The sequence below is a fragment of the Rhineura floridana genome, chromosome 6 (assembly GCF_030035675.1).
Source record: "Rhineura floridana isolate rRhiFlo1 chromosome 6, rRhiFlo1.hap2, whole genome shotgun sequence".
Lineage (NCBI taxonomy): Eukaryota > Metazoa > Chordata > Lepidosauria > Squamata > Rhineuridae > Rhineura > Rhineura floridana.
Genome location: NC_084485.1, coordinates 146,800,037 through 146,826,589, shown reverse-complemented (window position 1 = coordinate 146,826,589; position 26,553 = coordinate 146,800,037). Strand labels below are relative to the sequence as shown.

Below are 26,553 nucleotides of genomic sequence, written 5' to 3'. Positions count from 1 at the left end.
CTGGAAATGGCGAGGGAGAACTGAGATATCTTTCCACCAACCTGGGTGGGCTAGGCCAGCTAGTCCTGAAGAAGATGCCCCCAGATAAAGATTTGTGGCAGGACTTTGATTTGGAGTTTGGGGCAGGAGATGAAGTGGACTGGCTTAAAGACTTTTCCCAGAGCAGAGAGTGGTAGGAAAATGGCTACAGTCTGCCATGCGTTGATGAGGAAACAAATATGTTCCTGGAGATGAGTCCCAAGACCCTGCAGGCAGCAGCAGGGATCAGCTTGGACTGGGAACTCCATGAATCCCCAAGACAAAGGGCCATGTGGGCAACCGCATGGTTTGGGGGTGGTGGTTATGCATATGGGGCTGTGTACTGATCTGCTGCAGGAATTCTTCTGATGGTATTGCCTTTTGAAATGCTGTTGATTTGTACTTTTTGCATGCTTGTGGGGATATGAGCTATTTAATGATTTTTTAGAAAGTATGTGGATAGGTTTTTGCAATAAGGTTTTAATTTTTGTGTCTGTTAGACTGTGGGTGTATGTACAACTGTTTGAGGGCTGCTGTGCTGCAGTAGCACAAGGCAGGACAAAAGAGCTCCAGTACTGAGGCTGTAATATTGCTTAAACATGTCGGGAACTCAGTATATTGGCCACGGCCAAGTTATGAGGATTGAGTAAGCTGTTTGGATGCAGAACTGTGACTGGGGGCTCCAAGAAAGAAGAGGAAGCCTAAAGAGAGAGCAGTTATTTGAAAACTTGCTGTAAAGGAATCGATTGTTTTTGTACTTGTGTGGAAATGAGACTGCAATATGACTATGCTTTTAATGATGCATATTTCAATGTCTTACTAACCTGTACCTGTTATTTCTTTGTAGGAAAAGCTGTTATTCTGTTGTTTGCAGGTCTGGGACAGACCTTTTCAGGGAAGGGGGTAGTGCTGTGAATTTGGGGGTTGGAATGGATGATCCCTGTGTGTCCCCTTCCAGCCTCTGATTTGGAATCCTGTGCCTTGGGGTGAGAGGCTGGCTCTGCTGGCCAGATGAGTTTCTTTTGTTATGCTAATAGAGTGGCCAGTTTGCTAATGGGTGTTTCAGGTGCCCAGCAACTGGTGAATGGGCCAGGAAGATCCTTTTGTCACTGAAACTCTTCTGGAGAGCCTTCCCCCCCTCCTGGTGGCTAGCAGAGGTTTGTGCTTTGAGTGTGTTTAGAGTTGTCTCTGAGAAAGGCTGGGAACTGGAGGCAGGCAGAGAGACTGCCAATCTGCACCATTGCTTTAGGATGCCTCCTGTAACCCTGATGGAAAAGCTGGGTATTGGAGTGCTGATGCCTTGAATCCCTCCATCCTAAGCTCAGGCTGGAATGTATGTAAATAAACAAACCATATTTCATAAAGACATCACAGTCTCCACTGACCTTCTTCCCAAAGGAACAAACCCTGGACAAGCGCAGGGACCACTCGAATCTCACAGCTCAGAGATTGGGGAGGTGCGCAACAGTACATTGCTTGTGTAGAAGGTGTTAATGAATGAATGATGACGATGTTTCTGACAGTGGAGGTAAACGTGCAGTACATTTAGTCATTTAAATAAAGCAACATTTGTTCAGTTGGTTAAATAAGAAGGGATATAATTGCCCTGAGTAGTATTGTTTCCTTGAGAGACTTTAAACTATAACTCTTGATTGCTCACCATTTTACAGTAGCCTTAACCTGCTCCATTCGTTCCCAGCAATCTTAGCTCAGCAGCATTCTCAACTAGACTCAAGAGTTATTGCTGTTTCTGACAGAGAAATCCCACCTTTTGCCTGATTCCCTCTCTCTTTAAGGCAGGAATCCCATGCCCACGTTGGGAGGAAGTCCTATTGAATGCAGTAGGATTTACTTGCAAATAAACATGCATAGGTTTTGCTGTTAGTTGCCTACCTGTGCTAGATCCTTCACTAGGCCTGGATTGCTTCTCCAAATCAGCAATGTGAGCTTTGCAGCTAATTAGGTGCTCCCTGATCCCAGTTGTTGCCATTTCCCCAATTACAGAATCATCTCTCCTCCCAGGAGCAGAAGGCCTGTGCAGCAATTTCACTGAACAGACACTTTTGACAAAACAGATAAGCAAAGTACTCCTCGGTGGCTATCAACAGGCAAGCAAAGACAGCTCAACAAACCCTTGAGGTAAGAGAGAGGCGTTGCTAAGAAGCTGCTTTAGTTGTGACACAGAATATACTGTAAATAACAGTAATGTACAATATACTATAAATGGAAGTGACAGCAATTCACTGCTGATGAATAATTAGCTTACAGCAGGTAAAATTCCTTGGGTTCTCTAGAATTGTCAAAAATATTAGGGCTTGAAAAATGAGAAATGACTCAGGCAGTGTCATTAGGAGTACATCCAGGGCTGAATCCCCTGTTCCATGAGCCTCAGTCTGTCCACAGTCCACCTGTGAGTCACATTTCTCTTTCTGGTCCTCGGAGCTCCTTAGCTGGCTATGGTGGTGTCGGCTGGAGTAGTGCCCCTAGGACAAAGAACCCTGGGAAATGTCAGGAACCAGGAGAAAATCACATTTCCTAGGGCCCCAGTTGCCTGGCTTCCTGCCTTAGGCTGAGTAAACTGAGAGCGAATGAAAGGGAGGATTATAAATTGGATTATATATCTTGGATTATAAATTGAACTAGAGAGGAACTCTGGTGTCAGAATGTTGACTTTGGATGGAAGTAGTCATTGTGAGTCACTAACATTTGTATTTCAAGTCAGGAAATTACAGAATTCAGTAACGTCAGATTCCTGTTTCAACTTTTAAATACTCTCACATACTTTTTGTGGAAGTAGTGCTTCATTCTTGTCTCAGCCATTTTATTGAGCCAAGAGGTGCTGGTAGCTGCAAAATTGATAGTCAACAAAAAAAAAGGGAAAGAAGAAGTGGCAGTGGTGTGGCTGGGTTTCAGAAAGATAGAGCAATGACCTCAAAAAATCATGAGGGTGCTGACTATCTCTGCATAAGCTCATTCTCAACAACATTCAGAAACAGGAAAGGAAAGGAAAATTATATCCTGTCTGGAATCTCCTGCTAGAAGAAAAGAATATTATACTTTGCTTCACGGTAAAGTCTTCATTTATTGTCATTGAGAGGATGGTGATTGGATTGCATAGTAGTTCAGCAGTAGGTTTGCCAACTCTCAGGATTTTACTTAGGGAAGCCTTTTCCAACTTAGTCCAGCAACATCTAGAGGAAACCAACAAGCTCCCATCATAGCTGACCATTGGGAATGCTGGCTGGGGCTGATGGGAGTTGTAATCCAAAACATCTGGAAGGTACCAGGTTGGGAAAAGCTAGTTTTAGGGTATAAGTATAAGAAGTAAATAAACTTATTTGTCTATGGTTGGATCACCAACAGCAGTAAAAAATAAAGAGGGGAGGCCAAGACATCTTCCAACCCATTTTCCCTTGTTGCATTCTTGCTTGAGGGTTGGTTGCTGCACTTCCTGTAGTTGTCAGAGCAGCTCCTCTTTCTTTTAAAAGAAAGCAATGTGACTTGCACCCAACCACACAATGCCTCTGAACACTTTAGGCAGCTGAAGACAGGATGGAACTTCAATTGCAAATTTTTGGAACGGACATTGAAATTTGAAAACTGAATGACATAAATATGAATTAACTTTAAAAAATCCCCAAAGGGTTTTGTTTACTAAAAAAAAAAATTATATAGGTAATTTTAAATCAAAAAAAGAAAAACAAACAAACATCATTTCCCCTAAGTGCACATCCCTACTAGGAACAGGTCCAAACAGAACTTGTCTCCTTTGCCGGCTCAGACATGTAGTCACATGTAAGGCCCCATCAATGACAACCTTTAAGTGGGCTCTAATGTCCCATCTGTTTCAACTGCCTTCTCCTAATTTAGAATTTTATTGGACTGCTATACTTATGCTGTTGTTGTAGTTTATCATTATTTATTTGATTTTATTGCTTTTAGGGGGTTGAATGTTATTGCTGGTTCTTGTTCATTGCATTTTTTTACTGTGCTCAGTGGATTGTATCCAATGTGTGCCTTACTCAGAGTAACACTATTTAAATTAAGGACATGACAGACTTAGGTTCATTAATTTCAATGGATCTACTCTGAATAAAACTTAGATGCATACAACCCTATGGTTTTAAATTTGTTATTGATTTCATATTGTGAAAATTCTTACTGTGAATTTATATGTTGGGAACCATCTTGGATGGGCCCATATATATATATTTTTAGCAATCATTTAAATGAGTTTGCACACCTGTGCCGTCCCTTTTGCCAGGCACAGGTGTGGAAAATTTTCCTCAGGATTGGAGCTGATAAGCATGGTGAGTGAGTCTTGCAATTACAAACTTGGGTATTGAAGGAACTGCTGACATGTGGTTAGCGTGTTTCACATAGTGACTGTAGTGTATAAAGTGGCCAGAAATGCTTCAAATCATATTATTGACATAAACACAACTACTTATGATTTAAACCCTGAAGCCTTAGTGTTCTGATGACTATTGATTTCTAAAGCAGAAACAAACTGCAGCAGAAGTGAAGTTGTGGACATGTCTATACTAAAGACATATAAATGTCTGACTGTATACCAGTTAAACTACAGACGCTTCTCCCAGAACATTTCTGGGAGTTGTAGTGTGGTGAGCATGAGGAGGATTTTCTAGCCCTTCATTGATCAGCGGTTCCCTGAGTGAGGGAATGACTTTTTCTACACACTTTACTTCTGTGTGGGAAAATTATACACAACCATCATGTTTGAACAATGCACATAGTATGTTTTGCAGTGCACACATGAGTTGGAAAGCGAAGCCATAGGCAGTTCCATTTTTCCTCTCTCTCACCGTGTGAATCTGTCTGTCTACAGACAAACATGAAAATTGATATACGTACATGTGGTTCGCAAATGACAGTATACATGCATCACATGTGATTCCTCATCAGGTTGAGAGGGGGTAATGTAATGTGTGAAGCAGCCCTGAAAGTATCAAGTAAATCACAATGATAGCTGAAGGTGACTTTGTACATGGGGTTTGTTCTAAAGGGCTAGCAAGAGAAATATCGTAAATGGCTGCTGACTTGGATGCACCAAGCTTTCTTTCGAAGCTGAATAATTCAACTTGGTTGTAAAGAGTCACTGCGGGGGAAGCTGAATTTATTTTCCTCTTTGTTGGGTTTTGTGCTTGATCCGAATTTTGCTGCCAAATAGATCAGTCTAACCTTCAAAGTTTTAGAATTGTTATAATGTTAAATTGAGTGGAGCAGTTTATGACTAGTTTTACGAGAAGACCATTCTTCTTGCTAGTTTCCAGGGCTAGATTAGAAAATGTATGGAAGTAGTATGGTCTATACTAACTTATTCTGAGGTCCCTGAAGAGGCAGATCAAGAACATGGTGCCATATGGGTAAGGATGAATGTTTTCAGGATCATGGGGAGTAAGGAGGTGTATGACTCAGAGAGAGATGGAAATGTGATAGTGTACTAATGGCACCACTAAGACCTTGAATGGGAGTGTCTCATAAGGGAACTCTTGTGGGATTTCCTATCCAAGGCAGTTCCGGGGCTAGGGTAGGTCACCGGAAACATTTAACAAGTGTGTCTAATGGAGATAAATATGGAGAAGTGTGCTGCTCAGCCTCATTATGAGAATACACTGACAGGGATCAGTATAATTGTCAGTCCTGATGATATGGTGTGTGAAGTGGCCTGCGATGATTTGCCTCCAGGTAGGCTAGTAAATAAAAAGTTTTTTAAAAGAGGCGAGAAAAGAACTCTCAGCAAAGCAGTCAGTTCACCTGATAAGAGAAATCACACTCTTTAAAAAGGAGCCATATCCAGCTCCTTCTAGTGGGCTGAAAGCCTGCAAGGGGCATAGTCCTCTAACTTTCATTGCCTTGACCAAACAGATGGCTGCTGTATATAAAGCAATGCCAGTGTAACAGAAACCTAATCCCCGCAGTGGCAGTTCTGGAGAGGCCTGCATCACTGCTATAAGTAGGAGAAGAAGCAGATCGTTCCCCTTGCTCTCTAGACCTATCCAGTGTTTGCTGGGTACTAGTTTCCTGTCCCTTATGTTTACTCTCTTATTCCATTTACAACAAGGTTGTAAAACCCTATGCAGGTCATCATGGAAGCCCAGTTATAGGACTCTGTGACAGGTTGCTCCAAGGAGCAATACAGCATTGTGCCGTGTCTGTTGGAGAAACCATAGCAGTTCATCCCTGCGATACCATCTGCAGGGGACAAGAGGCCCCTCATCATGAAGATGGACACCATCCTGACATGGGGCTTAGACTCCTTGCACACTAAAAGAAATAGCATCCTTTAATGTTGAATAATCTTGGCACAAATCATGGCTCAAGGGAGACTTATGATGCAGCCTTTCAATGACTTTTTAACAATCTCTGATTTCCACTCACCGACGATTCCTGTTCTAGTTCTCATGAGGGTTTGAAATAAACAGAACTGAATATATGCAGGAAAGTTCATATCCCTCGGCTGGTCCAAATCTTGATACAATGTCCTGTCTAATTTTGTACATATCGCAAGTGATGTTCTCAAGGGAATAGCTGAGCCAGTCCAACAGCAAAATGCCAGAAGGAAACTGATGCAGTAGACAAATGAGAAACATGGCTATTCACATTTCTTGTTAGCAGACACTAACAATTGGTGAAGATCCATGAAGGACAAGACCATAATGAATTGAGGCAAGTGAGACAAAAAGTAATCAAGTAGATGTCTGGACTGGGAGACGATACAGACTTGTAAAGTCTATCAAATATTTTTTATATATTTTTTATTTTTAAATGTGAATAATTGCAAACTGAGAATGTTGTTTTCTTAAGTCTGAAACAAACACATTTGGGGTAAGGCTTTTTTGTTGACAAATCTAATTATAATGTAGTCAAAACAAAATCAATGTTCTTCGCCATCCGTTCATTTTGGCTCTAAACACAGCTGTGACTTTTGCGTATTGCAGTGATTTTCAAACTGCCTACAGTAAAGGTCCCTTCTGGCATATCTGCGAGAGTGCAAGGCTTGAATCATCAGGGACTTCAGAAGTGGACCCAGGAGGAATCTCATTGTCTATGCCCCCAGGGTAGTTTGCCAGAGAAAGGGGCTGCCAGTCTGTGTCTGCCTGTCTGTGGCATTTCAGAGCTACAGATGGCTCAGAGGGTGACACTGCTGTTAGGTCAACATTTTTAGCCCAGCTTTCTTTGGCAATTCTTGGGGGTGGGGGTGGTGATAATAAAATACCCTGGAAGACTGAGAGGTGGGGAGGTAATGTTTTTGATGTGGGAGGGGTTTGCCTTACTTTAGTCAAATTTTGAGTTGGCTAAGGGTATTTCTTCCTTTAGCACTTAAAAAAAAGGTTGTGGTTGCTTGTTGCAGCCTTGTGGCTCTCTGTAACCTCCCATCCCCACAACATTTCCTAGAATGCTCATAAAAATGTCACTCCATCATGATTTTGCTCACCTTTCTGAAAGTAGCTGAAAATCCCCCCTCTCTTTTGTGGGGGGAAACAGTCCTGAAAAGGTGGGAGGAGATTACAACTATTAACACAGCAGCAATGAGGTGTCACAAATAAAATTACTGTTTCTAGTCCAGTTTCTCATCAGAGCAACATCAATGAGGGAGATTGCACATGCCTGCCTACCAGCCTTGACACAAGGAACCCCCTCCCTCTATCTTTATGGAACTTCCATGCTTTGTAGAGTTTTCTGTGAATGTTCTTGGGTGCATACTGGGCTCATATGAGGGGTGGCCAAGGTGGGCTTCACTGTGGCCTGCTGTGTACTAAGATTTGTCCTAAAACATACCCAATGATACCGTTCCACTGCACAAAGTTTGTTGGGGACGACGACAAACTGTCTCTTGGGGATGTATATCTGCCATTATTAACCTACCCGTTGAGGGTCCCCTGGTAAGCTTCCAAATAGCACTAGGGTTCAGGTCAGTTCAGGAAGATGCCTACCATTTTACATTTCCTATAGTGCCCCAGAGCAACACTTCATCAGACATTGTGGGGAATTTAGAATGATGGGTGGGCTTGCTGCCTCCTGCTCCAGGTCACAGTCCTACTGCTGCTTCTGCTGTAAGGCCATGGGTGGCGCAGACATTGGGAGGGGGACACCAAGTGGCCCTTTTCAGGATGAGGGTTTGGAACTTGGAGCAAGCCCTGCTAGGGTTCCCTGGAATGCAGCAGGATATATAGTATTATGAACTTGTGCTTTTACAATGATACAAAAGAAGGTCTAAATTTGTGCCACATCCTGACAGTGATCAGCCCTGGTATATGTTTTTAACACTAAGGTTTCACCCTGGAACATATGAAATAAGAGTAAACAAAAGTGTCTAAGTTGGGACAGATGCAGAAGCTTTCCTTCTTTACTGAGCAACTATAGAAAGTCCACATGCACCAGGGATTTGGGGGGTGGACTTTCCAGTCACAGCATGCTGGTTTCAGACAGACTAGATCTCTGTCATCTCTTCTTTCTTTCTATTAATTAATTAATTAATTGCATTTATACCCTGCCTTTCTTTTCATGATAGAAACCCAATGCAGCTTACATCTGGTTCCCAGGTGGTCTCCCATCCAGGCACTGACCAGACCTGACCCTGCTTAGCTTCAGCAGGAGCTGGCCTTATGTGCCTTCAGACCATAGCCTGGGAATAGAAATTAAACACTGTACATTAGTACGAAGAGTAAGAGCACAACCCTCTCCATATTTTTTCAGAAACAGGTCCCACTGATTTCAGTGAGGCTTACTCTTTATTTAAGGATTGCAACCTAGATCGCAGAGTATATAGTTGCTCTAATTATGCTCCTTCCCACAGGGACTTTGTCAGGTAGTTTACATTTCTGCTTGTAATACAGGTTTGTCATTAAAATGAGAATCCTAAGAATTTAAGCTGTGACCAGTCAAGTAGAAAATAGAGGAAATTTTTAGGTACTACAGAATTGATTTTACATTCTATTCATACAGTAACCTCAGAAGAAGAAACAAGAGAACAAGGGTGTTTTTAAAAGGATGCCAAAGGAAAGTTATAGTACAACCTACACTGAATATTGGCACAGGATATAAACCATGATCATTCAGAGTCAATCCTGAAGCTTTACTCTAGTTTCTGTTCCAGCAGAGGTCTGGCATCCGTAAAGGCATGATCAAGGACAGTCTCAGAGCAAACTCCCATCTACCATTAGAAGCTACATTCAGTAGAAATTTGCCCATGTTCATTTTGATGATTTGAAGTACCATGCATATGGAATCCTTTAAATTATCCTGTTGATATAGGTCCCACCCCATCCCTAAGCTGTGGGAACCTCTAGGCAGCTTTTATAGATCCATTTACCTTTAGTGAAAAGAGTGTTAGAATTCTTATCATTTACAAATATGAGAGCCAGTGTGGTGTAGTGGTTAAGGTGTTGGATTATGACCTGGGAGACAAGGGTTCGAATCCACACACAGCCATGAAGCTCACTGCCCAGTCACTGCCTCTCAGCCTCAGAGGAAGGCAATGGTAAACCCCCTCTGAATACCTCTTAGTATGAAAACCCTATTCATAGGGTCGCCATAAGTCGGAATTGACTTGAAGGCAGTCCAAACAACAACAAACAAATATGCATCTTGCGCACATACTGAAGATGCCTATTGTGAACAGCAAGCACCGGCTATATTAGATTAGGGGAAACATAAAGTCTAAGTATCTAATCTCATCACACAGTTGTGAAGGAATTGGAGTTGACTATCCTGGACTGCTTGTGTATATTATGGGAATGTATGTCTTTCTTGTGTCTTGCTGTATCTTATATGGGGATATATGTTTTTATTTATTTGTTCCTCAGGGATTATAGGGTTAACCTGTCCAGATCACTTGGTCTGGCTGCTCACACAACTGGCCCAGGCACACAAATATAAAGACTGGGAAACTGCCAGTCCATATGCGAGTAAAGTTCACATCTACCTGGTGCATTCATGACTTCCTATGATCTACTGGGGTGAGGCATATCATTGATAAGGACAGTCTTCATCAAGGAGTAGCAGTTCTGGAGTTTGTTTAGATCAAGGTGGGTCTGTTTAGACTAGGGCAAGTGGATGGCATTAACCAATTTTAATTTGTTTTTGCTCCAACGGGCAATATACTGATTTTCTGTATTTTGTTCTGGATTGCATATCTTTCCCCAAGTATCTTAGCAAACTCTTCATTTGTCCATGAATCTGGTATGGCCTTTTTTATTTTCACCATCCACATCTAAAGCTGTAATATTTATGCTGCCTCAAGAGGCTTCAGAGAGACCCCAGAGAAATTTGCAAGTCTGTCTGATAAGGGGTGGCCTTGTGAAAGTATTTTAATCCTGATCTAGTGGCTGCAAGCTCTTAAAGGGGGTAACGGTGGCCTGAGCAGAGGGGTACACTCTGTTGTGGCTGGATCTCTCTTCCTCAGGGGCCCAGAGTGGCTGGGTGGTGGCTGTCACAACAAAGGTATCAACACACAGCATGCCAAAAATTCCTTTGCCAAAACTTTTTCAGCCCCTTGAGTCCGATGAGGTAAATATTCTCAGTTCTCAGTTCATTTCCCCTTCTTCTGGAAGCTGTAATTTGTGGATTTATCATAGCTATGCTGACCTCTCCTAATCAGATTTGGAGGAGTTGCAAATCTCTCCTGCTTCTCATATTCCACCAGCATCAGTTACGTGTTGCTCTTCTCATGTACACGATAGCACCACCCTAAATAAATTTTGACAACTGCTGTAGAACCTCATTCCTGTTCTTGAAAAATCTTGGGTTTGTTACATTGGTAATTCTGCTTCTGATCCATCTTTTTTGATCCTAAAATTTGGCTATCCGAGACTCTGAACTCTTCTAAACCAGATCCTATACAACTCTCCTTCTTCCCTGGATCTTTGCCATGGGCCTCATTCTTGTGTTCCATAACTGTATTTCAGTTTACATTTTTTAACTTAAATATTGGGGGAGAGAGCTTGGAAACTGGGATTAACCTAACACCACAGAAACCAATATTAATATTGCTTTTCTTTAAAGACTAGGTTGTGTTTGTTTGTTTTTTCATTTGTCCTGTTCATAACAAATACAATTAAAATTCAAAGTAAAGTTATGGTAAGAAATGTTTACAGTGGATTGATGGTAAATGAAATGGGGGAAAGTCAATCCAGAGTAGTGCATTTCAATTTATAATGACAGAAGATGAATGCTTAATGTAAATAGATTCTCTGATTCATTATAACTAATAGGCCAACATTCATTCCAGTATTTGATGAGAAAGAGAAATTCTTTTTGGATTTAATAAACATAAATTGCTTTGGTCATCAGTTTGAGTTCAGTTTTCTGTTACAGAAAAGGGAAAAGTAGAAGAGTCATTAATCATCTCTGTGATACACAATTCCTTCAGTTTTTAAGAAATAACCAACATTTTAATTTTAAAACACACTAAGTAAGGGATTATTGCTGTATAAAAATTAGGCTACTCTTCCAGAGGGCATGTATTGTGTAGGGCAGATTGTCCTTCTAAGGTTCAAGACAATGTTGGGACTCCGTGAGCCTTTGAATGAACAGCGTTACAAAGCAAGCCTCTAACAGCCATCTCTAACAAAGGGTGGAACAGGTCAGAAAGTTGCGATTTAGAGCATGTACACTGCATGATAATGTGCATTCCATGGTTGATGCAAGTGCCTTTTGTGGTGCTGTACACGCATCATTCCCATGTCTTCCCTGTCCCACATTATTTGTTGATCTTAAACACATTATGCTGGAATGGTTATAATCAGTTTTGTGCTAGGAATGTGCTCCTCAAGCGTTGTACACAGAGAGCATTTTTCAGGCCACATCCTATTGGGGAAGACCTGTTGATACTGTATTTTTATTTATTTTATTTATTGAATTTATTAGTCGCCCATCTGGCTGGCTGTCCAGCCATTCTGGGCGACGTACAAAATAGGCATACAATACCTAGACATTAAAAATCTAAAAACAATGAAGATAAAATCTAGCCAACCCCAAAAGCCTGCCTGAAGAGCCAGGTCTTCAAGGCTTGGTGGAAACTCATCATGGAAGGGGCATGGCGGAGATAATTTGGGAGGGAGTTCCACGGGGTGGGGGCCACAACTGAAAAAGCCCTCTCTCTAGTCCTCACCAGTTTGGCTGTTTTGACTGATGGGATGGAGAAAAGGTCTTTTGAGGCTGATCTTGTTGGGTGGCATAGCTGCACAGTAGGGCTGTGCCACTCACCACCACCACCCTATGTTTAACTTGGCTATGAATGAAATTGGCAAAATAGGAAGCAATACAGCAACTCAGCTACCTCTATATACCGATCTATATCCCTGTGTATCAATATATCAACACACCATTTTCCAGTCCCTCTGTTTTGAAAGACTGAAAAATCTATTTTTTTTTTAAAAAAAGGTCTGTGGAAACACCAGTTGAGGGGAGGGGAGTTTGAAAACACACCCACCTGTTTGTGCAGACAACACAAATATTAGCTGCCACTTTAGATGACATTATTGTGTGACGGTATGTACAATTGCAAACCGCTATGGAAAAAGCACACTGAAAAAATGACCCCTGTGCATTTCAAAGGCTGTGTGTACACAGAGTTGATTATGAGCTGGTGCCAAAAACAAACTTAAATTTTGCAGGGATTGTTACAAAATAGCAGCAGATTTTTAGGTGAGCAATCCAGGTTATTTGAGTTCTGGGACAGAGATATTGCAAAATGTGACTTTCTTTGCAAAACGTTCACATAAAGCTAGCCCCCTCGGGTTATGGCTAATGATACCCCATCTTGTTTGGAGTCCTTCTGTTTCTTTAGCGCAAAGACCACGGGTAAGAGATTGAAAGTAGGCCACAAGCTTGCACACTCCCTCCCACTCTCACCTTTAACACCCATTCCCATCCCAATGTTAACAGATGCTAACCATGGTAATGCAGGGCAGAAGAGAGCATGCTTTCCCTGTGCCAACAAACCATGGTTTGTTGGAGGGGCCCTGCTATACCTGAAATGGGCCATATTATATTCAGGATCAGAGTGATACAGCTGAGGAGTAGTCTTTAGAATCAGCATGGATTTTTTTTATTAACACAGCCTTGGTCTTTTTATGACTTTAATACTGTTATTGCCCTGCTTCTGTTTTTTTTTTTAGCTTCCTCAGGCCTCAAAGCATTCCAGAGTCCAAGCACATTTGTTTAGTTTATTCCCAGTTATCTGTGGCTAAGCAAGTATATCAAAATGACAGTCTGCTTGTCTCCTGAGCCTACCTTGCTAGCATAGTTGATTTTTATTTGAGAAAGTCATTTCTGGTTTGTTCCCCAAGGGAAAATATTTGTAGAAACGTTAATGAGGGTTTTTCTTATCTTTAGGAAGTATGGGTGTAAGTGTTTAGTCACGTTCATGGGCTTCTGTGACGAGTGTCAAAAGAACACTGAAAATGGATGTTTGAAATTGTGTGGGAGATTAATCCATAATACCATTTCCCCTTTTTGGACTTCAAATGCTTGAATAAGGAAAAATAGACCATCAGAGGGGAGATCAATAGCAAAATGAATTGCCTAAACAGTGACATAGGGTTTAAAAACATCTGTATCTTGGTTCAAGAAGTGAATTAAAGGGGGGATTAGTTCTCCAATGAAAAATAATTGCAAGGGGATATATAGAGGCTACAGGATAGTATTTTGAAGCTTCACATACTGTCTCCCAGAAAACTGAGGACTGATTCCAGGTTTGAGGTGGCCTTCAGCAATGTACTTACTGGTGTTTTTTCATCCCAGTGCCCCCCCATGCCAGAGGGTAGTCCCTCCTCCTGTATGTCACTAGATGGCCTGGCCAACCCCATTCGATTCAGACACACTGGTGTGTTTTTCTCCATTGTGTTACATAAAATTCTAAGCTCAGAGCATTTCATAGCACAGTTTACGGAGCACATAGGTCTCTGCCACTCTGCACAGCATTGCTAGGCATGGCTACCCAAGCAAAGACATTGTCACATCAACCTGACACACCCTCTGAGGCCATGTAAGTAGGCTCGGTGGGCTCACTGCTTGTGCAGGAACTGTCTCCCAGATTGGGACTGGGCAAACAAATGGGCACTCCTTTGCAGGGGGGAAGGCTCAGTCTGTTTGTGCCTGTGTAACTGCTGGTGTGGCCTTGGCAACAGGGGTGGAGACAGCTCTTCCAGGTCCTCCTCCCTCACTTAAGGTCTTGCCTCCAACTCCTCTGCTCTTGCAGCTGGGGCTGGCTGTCACTCAGGAGGTGGCAGAGGGGTTTGGGCAGTCTGGAGGTACAGTAGACAGAGGCTCTTTAATTGGCTGCATCTCTTCAGTCGTGGCAGAAGCCTCTGGGATGGGCTGTGACTAACTGCTGCTCTCTTTTCCAGTCTCAGACCACTCCCTTGATAACCCACTGGGCCCCTCCCCTGGATCCCCACCCGTATCTTCCTCTTGCCAGCTTTGCCAGGAGTTCTCAGTGGGGCTCGTGACACTAGATGGGAGTGGGTGAGGCCCACTGGAAGAAGATGATGGTTGTGGCGGCGGCGGCAGCAATGGTATACCTTTGATGACCTGAGCATCAGGTGGATATCATTATAATTGCCCACAATGCATTGGAGTGACGTACCACCGGGGGAGGATTACTTGTGGTTCTCAGTACAGGGGCAGGGAAAGCAGTTGGGGCAGCCCAAGGATGGCACCTCCTGATCTGTGGGTTACACCTAGTTTATGGGATCAGCAGAACAAAGTGGTAATGCTTCTCTTGAACTTGGCTGTGCGTGTATGTGTGTGTATGTATAGAGGGCTTTCCTGTTTGAATGCTCCCTTGTACAATAAATTCTTGCATGTTAGGGAGAAGAGTCCAGCCTTAGTTTTTCCTATTTTTCTATGTACATGGAGTCTTTTTGGTGGGGGAACCAGGCTGATGGGAGTTGTAGTTCAAAAAAGTAACTTTTCCAAGCTCTGGAACATTCAGTCCAATGACTTGCAGCCTAAAATGGTACAACCCAGGAAAAGCTTTATCACTTCATTCTACTGATAGCACAATGTGGGCATTAGTTTTTATATTGAAGCGCAATCTTGGCAGTAAAGAACTCAGCCACATGACAGAGACAATCAAGTGATCCGTTCTGGCTGCAGGTGGTGGTGGAGGCAGCGTATTTCAATGCTTCCTTGAATGAAACACAGTCCATGAGTGGTGGCGTGTCAAACCTCCAGTCTCCATAGAATCCATTAGACAACACCCAACAGTTAGGGTTCAGGGTATGCAATTTATTTGTTCACTGGCTTGTTCCTTCACAAGTTGGGCAGATAGTCACACAGATTCTCCTTTTTTCAGATTGGTAAACATAGCATGCCCCCTGTTTTATCACAGTGGGATGCAGCTTTACTTGTTCCTTCCCTCTTTGGGGGCAGGGCTTCTAGGTGAGACTTTCCCCCTCGAGGGGTACTCTCCTTGGATACCAGTTGTGCTGCTTTTCTGAGGATTCCTGCTTGTGCTTCTTCCCACGGAGATCTAAGTTACTCCTGTTGTCCCTTCTAGGATGCCATGTCCTCCATTCAGGGAATGGTAGACCAGCTCCTTTCACTATAGGATAATAGCTGGTGATAGAGAGCAAGCTCAGTCTCCCTGCCACCACACTGCTGGTGAGAAAGGATAATTCCTGGCTCTCCTTTACAGACCAGCATCCCCCTGGACCAGCCTCTTCTCTCTTCCAGTGACAAGATTTCTTTTCAGCTTCCAAGGTAAGGAGTAACTGGGACCGATCCTTGCAAGCTCTCTCCCACTCTCCCCACTCCCCAGCTAAGTCCTCCTCCTCCTTGCAGGGGAATGGTGTGGCCTGCCCCTGCTGCTACTGTATTCCTGCCTAGCCTGCCTGGCTGCCCAGCCCCTTCTCTTCTCTGCTTGCCTTACCACCTTCACTGCTGGAGGCCTGCCTTTGTTTCTCTGTGCCTTGCCTGGACTGCTAGCTCAGACTCCAGTTCCAACTCACTTTCTGAGTCACCTCTGCTGGCTTCCATTTCTCTAACTTCTGCCTTTCATAGAAACCATTTAAGGTGTTTTTCTGCCTCTGCCAGCCCTATGCCTCCTTCGTCTCTTGTGCTGCTGCTTATCCTGGTGATCTGACCAGTTAGCAGACAAACAACACATCCCAATGATGTCATCTCCATGTGTTGCTACTTACTCCCACCCTGATGCAGGGCTTTTTAGTGATGGAGGGTGAGTGGCCACCTGTCGTGATCCCCTGTGGCCTCTTATACCCCATATAAAAAAAATCCCAGCAATAGAAAACTAGAGTGGTAGGGAGAAGGGCTGTAGCATAGCCTTCTCCCTATCACAGTGGTTGACTGTGGTCAGGAAAGCATTCTGTATCAAGGGGGACTCATGAAAAGGCCTATCAATTTCAGTTCGCTTGGTTTCTCATTTTCCAGTCTAAAATTCAGTTCTGCAACAATTTATGATTTTTTTAAAAGCCTCATGAAAATTCTCCAGCATTATGTGCAAATTTATCATAATAAACACATTTTTGTAGGTAGTTTTTACCAATGCACACACTTTTGCAAGCCATTTCTCATCATATAATGCAATTTTGCATGTTATTTTCACTCATATAGTCATTTTTATGCACACTGGCCCCTAACGTATGCATTTTTGCAAGCACTGGATGGCTAAGTGGATTGCAAAATTCAGGTAAGTGCAAATTTCAAAAGATGGCTGTGTTTCGGTTCTCATATTGTTTTGGAAAGCACGAATTGGATCGATTCGGCTTGAAATGCGAACTGAATCAAAATTCTCACCCATCCCTAATATAAAGTGGAGCTCTTGCTGGATTCTACCACTTCAGACTTTTGTAAGTTATGATCTGTAGGATGGAATATGAAGAATAGTGTGTCATGCCCGCCCGACCCTCAGGGTCCCGGGATCATGCATCAGGCTCAGACCCCCACCCTTAGGGAAATGAGACTGGAACCAAAAAGCTATTACTTCACCCTTGCCAAGGCTGTGTACGCTCACAACAACCCTGCAAGGTAGAATGTAGGCTGCCACCACCCCTGTATACTGGTCCACTCAGAGCCAGGGGATCTCTGAGCCCAGAAGGTATATAAAACCAAGGTCCTAAAAGGCAAGAGTCACAGTTACACTCCTTGCCAGGCACCTCTGGTTTAACACTTAAAATCCAAGCTTTTAACTTCTTAACCCTCTTTGGTAGTGAGTGACTGAGATTGGGTCAAAACACTGAATTCAGAATCACCCCTTCTCTCAAATGAACACACCAGGTTAAATAGAAGTAGCTTTATTAAAATATATAAGTGCACATACCATATAGCAGCAAGTAATCCTTTAAGACCATTCACCCAACAGGGGTTTAGGTTCTTACAAGAGAATTCATACACACAACAAGAAAATAACAAACTATCTCACCTAACTACTTACATACGAGGTAGTTGGTTGCGTGGCACCTCTCCTAAGAGAGATGGATGTTCAACATAAAGCAATGGAACCAGACCTAGGTTGCCTTCCCATAAGCAACCCCAGGAACCATAAGGCAGAAAAGGTTTGGAACTCTGGTGCCAGTCAGCATAGGCAGAGAACAGAGAACAAAGGCTATAGGTCCCTAGCCCTATACTTAAGGGAAAAGGATCCTAACGGTCCAAGATTAATTGACCAATCAGGAATTGACTGATGTAACTTTCTTCTCGATGTTTCTCACATTTTCGCGCCTTCAGGCCCCCCTCCCAACGGTGTTTTCCAACTGCATAGGCCAAGAATGACCTTGGGTGCCAGGCACTTGCTAATCAGCAAAGATAACCAGGTGCAGCTTGTTAAGGCGTCTTCTAACCGTCTTCAGCTGGAAAATGAAACTTAACTTTACAAATTAGCAAAGGCTTGTCTTTTCTAACTGTAACCATCTCCCAGAGTCCCTTACTGGAGCCAAAGTATTGTTATCAGATTTTTAATAACTCATGACCATTACAGGTTCATGACACGCCCCTTTTTGGGAAGATGATGTCAGAACTCTGGATAGTTCTGCGTCATCGCCACAGCAACCAGGGATAACAGAACAATAAAAAAAATTCCACCAACATTGCACTATATACAGCATATATTTAAAAAAAAAGAAAAAAAAAAGAACAAGTTAATACATTTTTAAGCAAGTGAGCTACTTCTTGACTTATGCCTTCTTAATATATACTAAATTGCAAAGTAACAGCAAAAGGAAAAAAAATTAAGGGACCCCTAAAACACCCCCCCAAAAAAGACTTTATTAAAAAATAAAGAGATAGAATAAAAAATGGGGTGATCCAAAAGCGGGTCCGAGTTCAAAAAGGTCATAAGCCATGAAATCTTATAAAAGTCCATAAAACATGTTAAAAGCGTAAAAGAGTAAAACAAGGTCTAAAAACAGTCCAGAGGTCATCAGAGCCGGGAAATCAGTCCGTGGAATGGGCATGAATCAAATGTCAGTCAACTGGAACAGGTAACCGAGATAAAGCATCTTCAGCAACCTCCAAAGCAGGAGTGCAAGTCAAAACCAGGTGTTTCCTAGAAAAATATTGCTTCATCATATTCACATGGTATACTTTAGGTTTCTTATGGGATTTAGGGTCAATTAACAGATAATTGGTGTCACTCAACTGGGCCTTGACAATCAAAGGGCCTTCCCAGGCCACCGATAACTTATTGTCTACTTGGGCCTTTAGTACCAAAACTTCTGACCCCTCAACAAAGTGTCTTTCTTTAGCTTGAGCATCATAATGGGCTTTCTGCTGTTGTTGAGCCTCCCCCAAATTCTCATGAGCGACAGCCAAAACATCTCTTAAAATATTCTGTAACTTCTGGAGGTAAGTTACTACCGACACAGGCATAGCTTCCAACCTTCCTTCCCACTCATTCTTGAGTAATGACAAAGGCCCCACCAGATCCCTTCCAAAACTAGCTGGTTGGGGCTATAGCCCAAGCTGGCAGAGGGAGTAGCCCTATAGGCGAACATCAGGAAAGGTAAAGCTACATCCCACTCTCTAGGATGTTCTAACACATACGCCCTTAACATTTTATTAATAGTGGCGTTCATTTTCTCACATAACCCATTCGAGGAATGGTGACCAGCAGTCGTAATGTGATGTTCCATGCCAGCAAGTTCCCAAAGTTTTTTAGTTAACTTGGCCACAAAACTCGGCCCTCGGTCTGACAGAATAGTCTTGGGAAACCCCCAACGCGAAAATAACTCCAACAGGGTTTTAGCAATGACTGGGGCAGTGATGGATCTCAAAGGAATAGCTTCAGCAAATCTCGTGGCAAAGTCAATCACAGTCAAAATAAATCTTCTCCCAGTCTTAGTTGGATTAACCGGGCCAATCACATCCACAGCCACTTGAGCAAAAGGTTCTGCCACAATCTGGGACACTTGTAAGGGTGCCTTGGGGTGATCACGCGCATACCCAAGTTGTTGACAAATATCACAGGATTTTACATATTCTTTAACAGTCTTAGCCACTGAGGGCCAATAAAAATGCTGGGTAACAGAAAACAAAGTCCGTTTCACACCCAGGTGCCCCGCAGTCACAACATCATGGGCCAGCCGCAATACATCCAGGCGAAAAGGTTTTGGCACAACTAATTGTCTGACTGGTTGCCAGTCCGTAGAATTCCCCCCAGGTACATGTTCTCGATAAAGCAAGCCTTTGTCCCAATAAAATCTCACTTTCACAGTCTCTGATAAGGCAGGAGGGCTTCTCTCGGCCTCTTCTCTGCAGTTTTGCAAACTCTCATCCTTCAATAAAGCTGCCTTAAAGGCTTGAGAGCTGGCTGCCGGTAATTTACATTCCTCTGTCTCCCCCACACTGGGTTGCAAGGAGTTTTTTCCCTGTTGTTCGGGCAGGGTCCCAGCTCTCCCCTCGGCAGCCCTCTCTTCCTCGCCATCCAGAGGCCATTTCCCCACACAGTCTTCTATAGGTTGTGACAAAGTTTGAGACCTGGTAAGAGCGTTTATTTCCGCTTCACGTACAGTCTCTTGATGACTTAGGAACAACAAATCAACTCCTATTAAAACATCCCATAAATGGTCATCCGAATGAACTATAACTCTATGGCGTCCAGTCCAGCCTCTGTATGAAAGCACCACCTCAGCTACGGGCACTTGCACTGTCTGTTGTCCATACGCTGTGACAGCCACTTGTAACTCTGGAACATATTGCTCCGGCTTGACCAGCCGCTCCGCAATACTGGTAATTTCTGAGCCTGAATCTATTCGCCCCTTGACCTTAATACAGTTAACATATATGGGTTCGGAAAACTGCGTTTGAACCCATTCTTTACATTCCAATGAAAGGGGTCCTGGGGAGTCTTTCTCTGGAAACAAACTGTTCTTTACTCCTCCCTCTCTGTCCCCTGACACAGTTTGTACAACACTCACCGGCAGGGCTCTGACTACAGATCCATGAGGAGTCTCAGGACAGTCTTGTGAATTTGAGGCAGAAAATACAAAGTCCGATTCCGCTCCTTCATTCTCCTCTGCTGACGACCAAGAAGAAAGTTCAGGGAGTTCTGCTCCAGGGGACGCTAAGTCTTTTACACGCGCAACTGGAGCAACCCTTGGATTCTTCCTCCCAGCAGGGTTGGGCTTAAGCAAGGTTTCAGAACAGGAATTAGCCTTATGTCCGATTTCCCCACATTTAAAGCAAATTATTTCTCCACGGGGCTTCTCTTGCAATGCAGCCTCGGGCCGGGCGGAAGGCACTTTGAAGTAGCCAGCAGGCCCCCCTTTCTCTCCCTTCGCCGGTTGCCCTGGTTTCTGCATACCTGCAGTCTCTCGCCCCGGCGGTTTCACAGGAACGTACTCCGGTCTCCGAAACAAAGTATACTTTTCTCCAGCTCTGTTTTTAAACATACGATCTGCTAGCATGCCTGCTTCAGTCAGAGAACGGGGCTGCTGGTCTCTGACCAGAGCCATCAAATCTCGAGGGAGGCGTCTGTAAAACAGTTCTTTAGCAAACAGATCTAAAACCTCCTCTCGGGTTACAGCCTCGGCTGTGTCTGCCCAACGTTCCACGTTCCTGCCCATCCGTGCAGAAAAAGCTGAGAAGCTTTCCCGAGGCTTCTTTTGATCTGCCTCTAAGTGCCGAAAACAATCCTCTGATGTTAACGCAAAGTGAGACTTGGCCAAAGCATAAAAGTAGTCAAAATCATCTGCATACTCCAGTGGCAAAGAGTTCAACAGTTCTCTCAACTCGCCTTCAGCATTAATGCGTAAAGCACTCATCCAGTACTTTTTAGGCACACCTTGATCTCTACAAGAGTGAGCAAAAACTTGGAAGAAGGTAAAGATGTCATCTGTCTCACGAAAGGTCGGAAAAGATTTTTTATGGAGGTCTGGTCTTCCTCCTCGCGGTTGTTGCATCTCACGAGCAAAGCTTTCCCTACTCCGGCGATCTTCCTCCATAGCCTTGAACTGCAGGGACAACAGCTTCATTTGCTTAGCCAGGTAGCGCTGCATGCTCCTAGGCAGCTCTTCCTCATCCAAATCTGATTCCTCCTCATCTTCGCTATCCTCAGTTTGCTTAGACACGAACTCCTTGTCATCCACAGAAGGCTGAGGTATAAACGACAGAGCAGCAGTGCCTTCTTCCAGCTGAACAAGCTGACTAGGCAACGCAGTGTCTGCCAGGAGCACATCCTCGGCTCCATTCTTTTGAGATCTAGTTTTTATCTTTTGCGACATTCTGCACTAACCTTACTACCCAAAGTAACAAACAATTGTGTCAGAAGTCTCTTTAAAATTTACAACTTGCTGCAATGCACTTATCTCACACAGCGTGTTCACTTAAGAGCAGGAATGGCTTCGATCCCACCGCTATCACCATGCCATGCCCGCCCGACCCTCAGGGTCCCGGGATCATGCATCAGGCTCAGACCCCCACCCTTAGGGAAATGAGACTGGAACCAAAAAGCTATTACTTCACCCTTGCCAAGGCTGTGTACGCTCACAACAACCCTGCAAGGTAGAATGTAGGCTGCCACCACCCCTGTATACTGGTCCACTCAGAGCCAGGGGATCTCTGAGCCCAGAAGGTATATAAAACCAAGGTCCTAAAAGGCAAGAGTCACAGTTACACTCCTTGCCAGGCACCTCTGGTTTAACACTTAAAATCCAAGCTTTTAACTTCTTAACCCTCTTTGGTAGTGAGTGACTGAGATTGGGTCAAAACACTGAATTCAGAATCACCCCTTCTCTCAAATGAACACACCAGGTTAAATAGAAGTAGCTTTATTAAAATATATAAGTGCACATACCATATAGCAGCAAGTAATCCTTTAAGACCATTCACCCAACAGGGGTTTAGGTTCTTACAAGAGAATTCATACACACAACAAGAAAATAACAAACTATCTCACCTAACTACTTACATACGAGGTAGTTGGTTGCGTTGCACCTCTCCTAAGAGAGATGGATGTTCAACATAAAGCAATGGAACCAGACCTAGGTTGCCTTCCCATAAGCAACCCCAGGAACCATAAGGCAGAAAAGGTTTGGAACTCTGGTGCCAGTCAGCATAGGCAGAGAACAGAGAACAAAGGCTATAGGTCCCTAGCCCTATACTTAAGGGAAAAGGATCCTAACGGTCCAAGATTAATTGACCAATCAGGAATTGACTGATGTAACTTTCTTCTCGATGTTTCTCACATTTTCGCGCCTTCAGGCCCCCCTCCCAACGGTGTTTTCCAACTGCATAGGCCAAGAATGACCTTGGGTGCCAGGCACTTGCTAATCAGCAAAGATAACCAGGTGCAGCTTGTTAAGGCGTCTTCTAACCGTCTTCAGCTGGAAAATGAAACTTAACTTTACAAATTAGCAAAGGCTTGTCTTTTCTAACTGTAACCATCTCCCAGAGTCCCTTACTGGAGCCAAAGTATTGTTATCAGATTTTTAATAACTCATGACCATTACAGGTTCATGACATAGTGAACAGTGGTAGAATAGGAAATGGTGATACCCATGCTTGTCACAAATATCTGGGCTGGTATTTATATCCTCTGCTGGTCGATACTTGACAGTCATATCTAGTAACTTAAAAAGGAATATGGGATGTAATAATAATATTTTAATCACCTTTTTACATTAGTTTCACAGTGATTTATTATATTTTCAGTGCATTGGTAGTATTTATTATTTGCAAGACTTTTCTGTTTATATCATGCCACCAGTGTGCATGGAACTTGATGGAGTACCAAAGAACAGGTTCATGCCCTGAGGATCTTAACATCTAAAATTTAACCCAGGGGAAACGGGGAAAGTGGAAGCAGGGGAATACAGGGAAGCAACATGTGGTTGATTCAGTTCTACATGCTTGGGCTTAGCTGCAGGCTGAGTTACAGTAGGGCATTGAAACTAGAAGGTTGTGCCAAAATCTTCATGGAAAAGGTGGGATTTTGAGAGGAATTTTAAGGAATTAAGAGATGGAACATCACTCAGATGTTGTGGGAGGCAGCTCTAACCATTTGGTGCAGTAAGGGAGGAAGGGGGTGCCTTTTCTAATTACAATTCCATTGTACTTATTTAACAGTTTATTAATTGCAAACTGCAAATGATCTTGTGGCACCTTAAATATTAACAGATTTATTGTGACTTACTCTTTTTTGGGCTACAGCCCTCTTCATCAGATGCACAAAGTGTTATCTTCAGTTGGCAGTTACACACATGCATGCGCGCATGCACAGAAGCACACAATCTGCCGACTGAGAATAACATAATGCATCTGATGAGGTGGGCTCTAGTCCACAAAAGCTTCTGCCACAATAAATCTGCTGGTGTATAAGATGCCACAAGACTCTCTTGTTTTTGCTGCAACAGATAGGGCCACCTCTTTGGAATGTTTTGATCTACAGATTTTATTTTACATATTTTAATAAAATACCTTGAATGGGGAGGGCTATAGCTCAGTGGTAAAAGTGCATGCTTTGAATGCAGAATTCCTCAGGTTTAGTCACCAGCATTTCAGTTTAAGGATGTCGGGAACAAGGCCTGGAAAAGACCTTGGGTGTTAGAGCTTGGAAGTAACTAGTTACAAGTAACGAATTACTTGTAATTTATTACTTTTTTGAGTAACGAGTGGGTAACTTCATTACATTTTGCTGGTAATAGAACGAGTAGCAACTTCATTACTTTTGAGGAGTAATTGTAATGTTTCCAGCATTACTTTTGTGCATTACTTGGGGGGAGCAGGGGAAGTCTTCTGCTCCTCTGATTTGTGAATAAAAATCATGTGCTTCAAATTGGGCTTCTGTGCAGCGTTGTTCTTCCTTCATGCTCTGTGGGTGCTTAGGAGGCGACGAGGGAGGAGGTGGAGAGCGAGACGACGTGGAGAAAACAATTGTTTAAAAATTGACAGGAGTGGAAGGAGAAAAGAGCTGGAGGCAATATATATATACAAAAATATGTGTGTTGGGGTATCATCATTGCTGGGGGTGGAGTGAGGGGATGTGAGATTCTGTTATGCCATTCTGTTAATCTTACAGATAAAAAAAGATTATTTTACTACCCTCTGTTTGTGTGTGCTTATTTTTAATGTTGTTTTAGGCTACTTAGATGTGCAGCAGCCAAGGCCAGCAGCTTGTAGGCAATTGTTTTTGAAAAAAGTAACTAAAATGTAATTGTAGCAATTACTTTTGAGTAAAAGTAAAGTAATCAGTTACTTTCAGAGCAATTGTAATTGTAACTGTAATTACTACTTTTTGGGGGCCATGTAACTGTAACTGTAATTTATTACTTTTTAAAAGTAATCTTCCAAGCTCTGGTGTTAGTACATGTTACAGTAGATAATCCTGGGTTAGCTACATCAATGGTCTGACTCAATATGAGGCAACTTCACATTTTCTGGGATCCAGAAGAATTAACTATCCTGTTTTCTTTTGTTAAATTTATATCTAGGGGGGCCAACAACAATAAATACGCATTAAAAATAACTAGCCCATATAATAATTGAGAAAGAACTAATAAACATAAGGCATCAGCTAGTGAAAAGCATATTAAGATTACAACAAGAGAGCTAGAACAAAATAAATCTGCCCAATAGGCTAAGTGTCTTTAAAATAATCATGTTTTTATCTGCTGGCATAAGGATATCAATAAGTGGGCTAGACGCCCCCCTCCCCTGTAGAGAATTCTAGAGTCTGAGATAGTCCTGTCTTGAGCTCCTACCAAATGTACATCAGATGTTGGTAGAACAAAGAGAAGAGTTTCTCCAGATCTTAACACCTGGGCACGCTCATATGATTTCTCAGTCTTTCAGGTAGCCTACTCCCAAACTGTTTAGGAGTTTAAAGATCATAATTGGCATTTTGAATTGTGCCTGGAAACAGATTAGCAGCCAGAGTAGCTGTTGTAATGTAGGAGTTGCATTTTTGCTATTAACTGATGTTGGTCAACAGCATGGCTACAGCATTCTGAACCTGCCTTCAAAGACAGCCTTGCATTGAGCATGTTGCAATAATCTAGATGTAACTAAAATGTGTCACTATGCCCAGATCCAATACCTCTAGAAATGCACTAGTTGGCACACCAGGCTCAGGCTGAGCAAAAGCACTTAGTATTCTACTTAGCATTAAGTAGAGATGCACAGTGCTTTTTTGGGAATGAATGAATGAATGAGGTGTCAGCATTCATCTATTGGTAAAGTGGTGTGGCTGCCAGCACAAAATGACTCCTATTGGCAGCCAAAAAAGAGGTGATGGTGCTCTGTAGTGAGTAGTGCCACAAAAAAAGCCCTAGAAATATATATGTTTCTATACCAATCTTTCCAGGTAGCATTTGGAGATGAGTCTAACATTGCAACTGGGTAATACAACATTTTACCATTTTTGTTTTATTTTTTTTTCATACTAATAGGTCTGAGATAATAATATTTTTGTCTCATTTGTCAACAGGAAGAAAACTAAATCAGTTTGGTAGGACTGCACTTGAATTCAATTAAATAACAGGTCTAATATAACATTAATGGAATGGCATGCGAGATGTTTATTAAGCCAGTTAAATTGAGGTTCCAGGATATTCTAGATGGCTATAAGTGGAAATTTCAAAGAAAGCCACTAGATGTCATTCTAGTCATGCAGAAATCTATTCCTATGTAATTATTATGTTTTGCTTTTAACTTCGTGTGATGGTTTGCCTTAGCTTCAAGTTCTTCCACCCACAACAGCTTCAAAAATAGTAATTGATTTGCTTTTCCATTGTTGGTGCCTTACCTAGAATTCACAAGATTGTAACTTTTTAAGGATATAAGGAACCACAAAAGTCAAGTCCCCTGTAACTCTCACAATTCTGGAAACATATATCCTATTTTTGAGTAGTTGCCAGTTCGCAGATGCCATTCTTGGGGCATTTACCAGTCCCTGATAACTTTATTTCCTGTGTTCTGTTTGTTCACAGAATTGCAGAAAAACTGTACCCAGGCCAGTTGTATAACTTGTTCCCATGTGCAGTAAATATTTCCTAACCAAATATTCTCTTTTTTAGCTGATAAGTCAGCACAGAACATAAGACTCATGGGCAT

The 26,553-nt window shown here is 42.7% G+C and overlaps 1 long non-coding RNA gene across 2 annotated transcripts in view; it reads left to right on the top strand.

Annotated features, from left to right (window-relative positions):
- Positions 1–2,032: 2,032 nt before the first annotated feature.
- The window catches only part of LOC133386804 (uncharacterized), a 331,786-nt gene continuing 307,265 nt past the window's right edge, over positions 2,033–26,553 (top strand). For both annotated transcript variants that reach the window (XR_009763300.1, XR_009763299.1), the window contains exon 1: positions 2,033–2,157. This is a non-coding gene — a long non-coding RNA (uncharacterized LOC133386804). The remainder of the gene's footprint in view (positions 2,158–26,553) is intronic.